The following is a 10,000-nucleotide window of genomic DNA, read 5'->3' as shown; positions in this document are numbered from 1 at the left end:
GATTAGCATGATTCAAATTATGGAAACAAACACGATTATAAACATAGCAATGCTTCATTAAAAACAACATTTAATTATCATTTACACAGAAATATATTCTTAATTAAAAAGGCTGACATGACATGATGCACATGAATAACAAGAAGGGAGTGCTGTGCATAGAAGATCGCTGAGATGACTAAACCAGTTCCATAAAGCGATGCACATGGCCCTCCCAGTAACGAGGGAATGCAATACAATACGTACACCACAATTTGTTTTGACAGCCTGATACACAGCTCAAGACCAGTAAACGGAGCAGTCAACAAGTGTAAGAAACACACATCACACTTCTGATAACACAATTGACTGACGAGCGCAAACACTAAATCCAGAACCTCAGCGTGCGGCAAAATACGGCTACAGTCAGCATGCGTTTCTAAGAGCCTGCTTCAGTTTGGTTCCAGCCACGACAGTGCGGAAGCAGTAAAGTGTTTATAGCGCTGATCCGCAGGTAACGTGGTATGACTCGGTCATCGGGAGGAGGGGCTACTGCAGCCCGACGGGGGGCAACAGAACTGATGGGCCACCTCCTCATCTTCCTCCTCTCTTGGAGAGCGACAGCACGGAGAATGAGGCGGCCAAGCAGAGAAACAGACAAACAAACCAACATAAAGACAGAGATAAACACAGTCACACAACGTTAGCATAAAGCGCGGCAAAATGGAAAGATAGCATAAGACAAACAGCACAAAGAAGCATGAGAAGCAGTCCAGCTGGAATGTAGGTATGTTACATACATAGCAACTCAAGCATATCAATCTGGGGTGAATTCATGCGTTCAGAGGAGGGAATGACCACCACTCTGTAGGACTGGCCTGTGGCAGTAGGTGGCAGTGTTGGAACATCATGCAGTGACATGAACATCAGTCACTGAAAGACGTGGGAGAAGGGGAGAGAGGAGGTGAGAATTACCCAGGTTTGCTTGTGACTCAGTGCATGTAAGAGCCCCCCCTCAAAGAGTATTGCTCACCTTCTACTACCCTCTATCTGTCCAACTCTACCTCCATCGCTCTCACTATTTTGCACATGCACAAATGTGTTTGGATGCACCACACACACACACAAACACAAACCCACGCACAAACGTGCATGTACACACTCACGCTCACACACAAACCAACATGCATGCACACACACACACACACACGCATACACGGATGCAAACATACACACATGGACACACACACACAGAAACACAAACACCCAATCACACATTTCCCTCTAGCATCATGCCCAGGTCCACAGAGGCACAGACAGACAAACAGAGAGAGGGACGGCACAGGGCTCCTTTACTGAACACACCTGGCTATAAGCAGCAGGAGGCCTCAACAAGGGCTTCCTCCTGCGGGAGGAGGAGGCAGTCAGAGGAGGGGAGAGAGCCAGGGGAGTGAGGGTAGCAGCAGGCAGAGAGGGAGAAGCAACAACAGGCCGGGGCAATTTAAAGAGTGGGGGGGTGGGGCTGGACGACGGGGACACTGTGGCTGGGATTCATCAGGATTCTTGCGAATGCAAGTTTGCCGGGGCTCTCTTTTAGCGGGTGCAGGCGTTCAACCATTGGTCGGGGAGAGGAAAGGGGCGTGTCTGAGTCGGCGGACCGCAGCAGGCCGCGGTGCTGCGGGGCCCTTACCTGTCCGGTCCCCCCCCCTGTTGGTGGGGGTGTGTGTCGGCGGAGGGGCAGCAGTACTGATGGAGGCTGAAGCTGTGGAGGGTCAGACTGTGGGGCAGCGGGGCGCCGTAGAGGGGGGGCCCCGAGGCTGAGGTGGGGGTGGAGGGGGCCGACACGGGCTGCCCTGAGATGGACGGCGGCCGGACACTGACGGAGAGGATGGAGACAGAGGACAGAGGCATGGGACACACACACACACACACACACACACACACACACACACACACACACACACACACACACACGCACACACACACACACACACACACACATAGAAACATACATAGACACACACGCAGACATTCACACAGACATAGACACACACGTATAGACGCACACACACACACACACACACACACAGACATAGACACATAGACACACACGCACATATACACATAGACACACACACACACACACACACACACGCACGCACGCACGCACGCACGCACGCACGCACACACACACACACACACACACACACACACACACACACACACACACACACACACACACACACACACACACACACACACACACACACACACACACACACACACACAGGGACAAATAGATGCACACACATACACATAAACACATAGACACGCATACACACACACACAACACACATATAAACAAAGACACATTTCAACAAATAGACACACACACACACACACACAAACACATAGCCAGTCAGTCAGTGATAAAGCGTGACAGCGAGAACATTGAAGTAAAGGCAACATATAAATCATACGGTGACAGAAGCCGTGATGGTAGTAGATGAATGTAGGATAGGTGAGAGATAGGAGCCAGCGATGTGTAGCAGATGAAACACCTCGCAAAAGGGTTTTGTGAGGCAAGGTTTTCTTTTTGTTGGTAAAATTGCTCGACTTGACGGGAAGGCAGTAAGACTGACAGTCCTGACTTGCTGATGGGATGCAGGCTTTGATGGTGTTGAACATATTGCTAAAAGATAGCAGTATAAGGGGGGCGTGGCATGGAAGGAGAGACCTTGTGGAAAAGGAAGGGAAATCCAAGGTTGTTTGATGGGAAAGAGAGAAAAGCAGAGAGAGAGAACTAGAAGGGTGGCTGGGATGACAGTGTGAGAGAGATAGCGAAAGAGGTAGGGAGGGGATGAAAGAGTCTATTATGTAACCAACTCAAGCAAAAGTATGGATTTCTACAACGCGTACAAAAATGCAGTGCTGCCCTTGGTTATGCATGTAAAAGTGTAAAAGCATATACTACATGGCAGCCTTCTTTCTACATCCTTCCCTCTTCTCCAACAGTAATCAGTGGAGTATCAACTGCAGGATGTGAGAGTGAGTGAGTGAGTGAGTGAGTGAGTGAGTGAGTGAGTGAGTGAGTGAGTGAGTGAGTGAGTGAGTGAGTGAGTGAGTGAGTGAGTGAGTGAGTGAGTGAGTGAGTGAGCGAGCGAGGGAGTGAGAGAGGGAGGAAGGGAGGGAGCGAGGAAGGGAGGAAGGGAGGGCTAAAGGGCAGCAGCGAGGGGGATTAACATGTAAATGGCAGGCTACTGACTGTGGAGCCAGCTGCTATGAAGGACACACACCCCCTGTTTGTGAGGCACGGCGGAGATGCACCGAGCACACAGAGGAGACAACACAACGCAGACTCAAACGGCAACACCTGAAAACGAATGAATGGATGATTACATGAAGGAGATGAATGCGGATGAACAGATCAGCAGAGCATCTAATGCAGCAATCAAGACATGTTAAGATGTATCCTATTTTGGTTTCATGGGAGGTAATCTAATGCACCCATGGCTTACATTGAGATGTATGTTGGAAGGTAAATGGAGCGAGTCTAATGGAAACAGCAGGGGGAAAAAAACCGAATTGTTCGAGTACACTGTACGGGACGTGAGGAACCATCAGGAACAAGATCTAAAGAGATAAGAGTGCTTCAGAGTGAATGCTGAGTAGATAATGGAGCACACAGAGCACTCGTTTGCTTTAACGAAGGTGATAAAATGTTCCAATTAAGCGTGAATAACCTGACAGCGGTGTACTTAATGGAGCTCTCAGTGCGTGAAGACGAGCTCCCTTTCTATTATTAGAGATTACAAGGCTGGAAGTTCAGTGAGGAACCCTGGAAATAAACTGCTGCCGCAGAAACGAGCTCCTGATAATTGTCATTCTACGCCAACGTGTTCAAGTCAGAATACCAAGGGAGGAGATTGGATCTGTGTTTGCTTCTTGTTCCCTGGGAGTTTGGGTTGTGTGTTTTCTTCCATGATATGGCCAAAAACGATTTACATGGATATGCAAAGGTAAATAAGAATCTTAACCGGCTGCCACTGGAACGGCGGGCTGTGAAGAGTATGAGAAATGCTATTATGTAAGAACGTGTGCAAGCTGTGTTGGTATGAACTGCCATCCCACACTGCCAGGATTGGCTGATGCCTGTAGCCGCCTGCATTGGGCAGCGCTGACAGACTCTCAATCTGCATCGGAGCATCGCAATCAAGTACTTCCGCCTCCCCTGATGACTGCATGACAAACAGGCGCACACAGAGACGACATGTAAAGAGGCTCTCTGTGCGCCGTGCGCCGGTCCCATGGCGCCTATGACTGAAACGACCCAATAACACGGTCTGCCCTGCCATCTGCGTCTCTGCATTCATTCATGTCTACTGCACACAGCAGAAGCAGTCAGAACATCTACACTCTACAACCAATGAACAAACAGAGAGGGTGAGAGGGCTGAGAGGGACAGAGGTCCAAGATAACCCCCCCCCCCCACACACACACACACACACACACACACACACACACACACACACACACACACACACACGTGACACAAAGAGCCAAAGGTCAGGTGGATGGCGTACACGGCGCGCTGCACTCTGCAGCGAAGCGTAGCGATGGCCCAGAGTCTAGGAGGGAGGAGAGAGTGGGCGGAGAGAGGAGAGAGAGAGAGTGGGAGAGTGGGAACATGGAGGAGGGCAAAGGGTGGTGATAATCAGGAGCAAAGAGGAACAGCTAATTGAGGGTGCTAGCGTGGCGCATGGGTTGGTGTGTGTGTGTGTGTGTGTGTGTTTGGAAGGGGTTAGGTGGGGGGCGGTGGGGATGGAAATAGGACGCCTACTGGGGTGGTAGACTACTTCCTGTAACTCACACAAAGTGGGCGAGGGAGGGAGGGAGGGAGGGAGGGAGGGAGGGAGGGAGGGAGGGAGGGAGTGATGTCAGTGTGTAGGTGCAGCGATCTCTGAAAGAGGAAAACAGCATTTGTGGACGCAGGCATCTGCCGTTGTGTGCCGTACGTAGCTGGGCTCTATGCTGTGCGTGCATTCCAACCATGGACAAACAACATGGACGCATCGTCCGTGGATCACCCACTGATTGACACACGTCAGCTATGAAGCCGTAGATTTCATCGGGTTACGGGCGCCGCCAATGCTTCAGATCTTTGCCAACAGAAGCAGACTTTTGAATCGAATAAAAGTGTCGGGACCTCTGGAAAGACATAACACAGAGATGTTACTGAGATCCTAAAGACACAGGTACAGATGAATTTATTGATTCTGGACCACTAAACAAGGAAAACGTTATTCACTTTGTATAACAAGACAACAATTCTCCCATTGTCTCAGAACGGTGGCGGTTATTTCTGCGTCGACCACTGCAAGCCCCCTGTAGGCCGTTAGAGGAACTACAGCCCAGTCGCTTCCACCAAGGCTCCACACACACATTGCTAAAAACACACACACACACACACACACACACACACACACTGACTGAACACTGAACCCCTGATGGCACCGGCTCATGGTCACAGTCCACAGGGATGGGCTGGTTTTCTGAGGCACAGGATTTGTAGGGAGTCACTGATTCCTCCATAGTGTCTACAAATAAGTGAGTGGGAGGCCATTGCGTCACGCCACCTCCTCCAGAGAGTGACCTCACCGACTCCTGCTGACAAGGAGAGACGGTTGATAATCACCGCCCAACACGCACACACACACTACACACACACACACACAGACACACACACACTACACACACGCGCACGCAGGTATGCACACGCACACATAGTGATGTAGCCTCAAGTTAGGTGTTTTTCAGTCTCCACACTTCCCATTCTGAGCTTGAGTCTCCTGCTGCTTGGCAACAGTGCTGACTGCCTGTGTGGGCGTTTGGCATTAACTGCCAGGCGAAAACACTGACTGGGGAGGGGCCCGGTTACACTTACGACTTGACTACGTATTCCAGCACCTGCTCTACGCTGTGTATGCGCTGCGTGCACACGCACTTCTGTGTGCGTGTGTGTGTGTGTGTTTGTTTGTGTGCACATATGTGTTTCCTTAAATAGCTCAGATGGAAAAAATAAGCTGCGTTTGAATAGAGATTGCCAAAGCAGTCATGACATAATGAATTCAATAAAACCCTGCCCACATTCATGTTGATAGCGTGTCTTATAAACCGGGTGGTCTACTGCATGCTAATTCACAGCGCAGGACCTTAAAGATGTGCAGGAAGGAAGACCGACCAGGGCCTTCAGGCAGAGCCGGTCACTTCCTGTCTCTCCCATCTTTTCTCTCCGGCGTTCAATCCGGCCTCTGTCTTTCACCCTGCTCCTTCTCCCACTGCTTGCCTCTCTTCTTCTGCTTCTCTCTCCCTCTCTCCGTTCTGTCTCTCGCCCACAGAGTTCCTCACAGAAGAGCTCACAGTGTTCCCACGGTAACCAGGGTCTCTCCACGCCGCTCAGGCGAGCACCGTGCACACGCTCGGCGTATTTGAGTAACATCCGGCCTCCAAGTGCTACTTATCTGCATGTGAATAGGGGAGGGGAGAGGATGAACAGCGTAACATCCCCCAAACAATAGCGTCCTGTGGAGATGTGCGGCGTTATCTGAAGCAGAATCAGTGACGATGACGATGAGGCGAACGAAAGCTTCACGCAGAAAAGTGCTTGCACAACGTTTCGCATATTCTGCCACACGCACAGCGTTTCCCCTTTTTAACCTTTTCCTCTGTGTTCACACCACACACAAACAGGGTTCTTGTTCAACACATGGCTCCCACATCGCTGTGCCTGCACAGTGATCATCTGCATACAGACGTCTTGCTTTAGGAGAGCCAGGGCAGCCGGCAGGGCAGGACAGCGCTCTTAGGGGGGCCGAGGGGAGAAGAAAGAGGGGGCCGTGGCGAGGTACGGAGACTGGAGCTCCGCCTCGGGCAGGTATGGTCAGTGTGGAGGTGGGTGGAGGTGGATATGGATAGCCCAATCGGTGTAATGCCTTTATAGTTTCCCACGGCAACCATGGTTATTGTGATAAGGTGGTGACACATTCCAAGAATGTATTGCTTTAATAGAAATGAATCCCATCAACTTTCCTTGACGATTGCCTCTCTGTGAGAGATGCACAGGTACATTTATTTTGTACCTTGTACCTCAATGCTGACGCATTGATACCGAAGGGACTGGAAGGTGTTGCCAATGTGCCTTCGTGCACTATCTTGCTCTTTAGGAAGCCCCCCCCCAAAGGAAAACACACACACACATGGATATACACACACACACACACACACACACACACACACACACACACACACACACACACACACAAAGCTGGATCTTTCCTGTGTCCTTATTTGGGGATGTGCAGTGGGCCCTGTTGGTGACTTCATCTTATAAACATGAATTAATATTATGTGACTGCAATCATGACTTACTATGACTTACATATTTACAATACATACTATTGTAAACTGAGAAAAGCGATGCAGTCTGGTTTGCAGGCATCACCTTGGGAACACTAAAATTGTGCTTGAATTTTCCGTTGTGAATGCAAATTTTCCACCCACTTATCTTTCCTCCCACACGCGTCCGCCATTTAGATCTACGTCGCGCTAAAACCCCTCATCCTCTTGATCAGCGACGATTGGTTCCTAGACAATATTTAAGCTCTGACCCCAAAAACAAAAGCAATCCATATCTCATGGGATGTGTTTATTGGAGGCCAATGTTTTCAATGAGGGACAACTTGGAATAATAATGAGGGAATGAGGGTGATTATTTCTGAGAAATCAGCGACCTCAGTGGCTTGGAGTGTTGGTTCTAAGAAACCTTGATTGAGAACAGGGACTACACATTATCTTAACCTTAGCGTTCACATGAGCAAAAAATAAGATAACTATTCTCTGGGAAAAACACAAACACATACAATGGGATGCAACGTCCATCCAAAAGTGTTGTGTTGTGACCACACAGGAGAAGGCAGGCAGAGAGGTGTTCAGTCAGGCTCAGGGAACCATGTTTCCACCGAGTGACAAAAAAAGGGGTTAGTGTTCTAGGGAGGTGTTACTTTGACAGGAACAGATAAACAGGGGAGTGGATACATCTGGAGAGAGAAGAGGCGGAGCAGGAGAAGAGAGCGAGAAAGAGAGAGACAGAAAGACAGAGAGACAGAGAGAGGGATAGACGAGTAGAGACAGAGAGAGACAGAGACATAGAGAAAGAGAGAGATAGAGAAAGAAGAGAGATACAAACAGAAAGAGAGAGCTAGGTTGACGGAAAGATGAAGGAGAAGAGAAGAACGGTTTCAAGGAGAACGGGTGGGGGAGGTCGAGAGAGAGAGAGAGAGAGAGAGAGAGAGAGAGACAGAGAGGGAGGAGAGAGAGAAAGGGAGAGAGAGAGAAAGAGAGAGAGAGAGAGAGAGAGAGAGAGAGAGAGAGAGAGAGAGAGAGAGAGAGAGAGAGAGAGCATAGAAGTAATTTCTGCAGCTCCTCTGAGTCATATCTGCAGCAGGCAAACAGAAATGGTGAGGAGGAGAATGGGCATGAGTATGTGTTAGAGTGAGGAAGAGAGAAAGAGAGAGAGAGAGAGAGAGAGAGAGAGAGAGAGAGAGAGAGAGAGAGAGAGAGAGAGAGAGAGAAAGGGAGAGAGACTAAGAGGGGAAGACGGAATAAATAGAGAAGAGGCCGTGAGTAATGACGATACAACAAAATTAGCTTTTGCCCTGAAACAAAAGCCTATTCCCATTTCTCACTTTCCAGCAACAGAATTACTGTCAACCCGCAAAAGCCCGAGGAGCGAACTCCACTGCCTCGCCACCCTGCATGCCAGCATCGAAGTGCCCGTCGGGTAGCAGGGCGGGGAGGACACAAGGATGGAGAGGAGAACCGGGATGTGCTGAGACACAGAGCCCCCCTTGGCGCTCTCTTCTTGGAGCTCATAAGTCAAACCACGGAGGGGGAGTTAGTAAGGGGAGGAGGGGGTCGCTCAGGTCCTCTTCCTGGTGTTATACAACACCGCGCGGTGGCATCACAACCAGCACGCATCTGCAGGAACACAGGGTCCCCCTACAGTGTGTGTGTCCCCCCCCCCCCCCCCCCCCGCCCCACAATCTCTGACCGCCAGGCCTCCTGCTCAACGGGGTAGGGGTGGGTCTCCAAGTGGTACGTTTCTATAAAGGGCTGTCATGGTTCAGCCCGGCTAGTGCGAGAACAATCCACACCTACCCAGCCTCTCCACGGGGTCAGGGGGGCTGTTCATCCCAGGTGATGCATCCATTCATGCACCAGCATGCACACACGCACGCACGCACCACACGCACACACACACACACACACACACACGCACGTATACACACACAAAGCAGTAATTAGCATCGCTGTGCCTGCGGTAATTATACTCAGGTCACACTAATTAATCTCCCTATGCTGTGTGCGTGTGTGTGCGTGAATTCCTCCATGCTTCACACACACAAACACACACATTCTCAGACACACCAAGATGGAGGCATATACCAACATAGGCTATTACACACACACAAACACACACACACACACACACACACACAAACACACACACACACACACACACACACACACACACACACACACACACACACACACACACACACACACACATACACAAACACACACACGCACACACACAAACACAAACTCACACAAATGGAGTACGTATATGCAGTTATACATGACAAAATGCAAGGACACTAACAAACTCACATGACCTCTGCCCGAAATAAACAGCACTAAACATCTGCTGCTCTCACAGTGGGCACGGCCCCCCCCCCCCCCCCCCCCCCCCCACCCCCCCCCCCCCGAGCAGGCACTCTGACGGACCCTGACGTCAGACAAGAGCCGCAGCTCAAGGCCAAGCCTCTGCATTGTCCACGGTGCCATTAGTGGAGGAGAACTCTGCCACAGAGGACCGCTGCCAGGCTAGTAGCCATGAAGGAGGCAGAGGGGAGACGAGCGGAACCTTTCTCAAGGGTTGCAGGTTTACGGAACGATTACA

The 10,000-nt window shown here is 50.3% G+C and overlaps 1 protein-coding gene across 3 annotated transcripts in view; it reads right to left on the bottom strand.

Moving 5' to 3' along the window:
- Window positions 1-10,000, bottom strand: part of iqsec2b (IQ motif and Sec7 domain ArfGEF 2b) — a 29,835-nt gene that overhangs the window by 15,600 nt on the left and 4,235 nt on the right. The gene's annotated exons all lie outside the window — the stretch shown is intronic.

The sequence above is a fragment of the Gadus morhua genome, chromosome 1 (assembly GCF_902167405.1).
Source record: "Gadus morhua chromosome 1, gadMor3.0, whole genome shotgun sequence".
Lineage (NCBI taxonomy): Eukaryota > Metazoa > Chordata > Actinopteri > Gadiformes > Gadidae > Gadus > Gadus morhua.
Note: the sequence above shows the minus strand (reverse complement) of the source record. Positions and strands in the feature narration are given on the sequence as shown.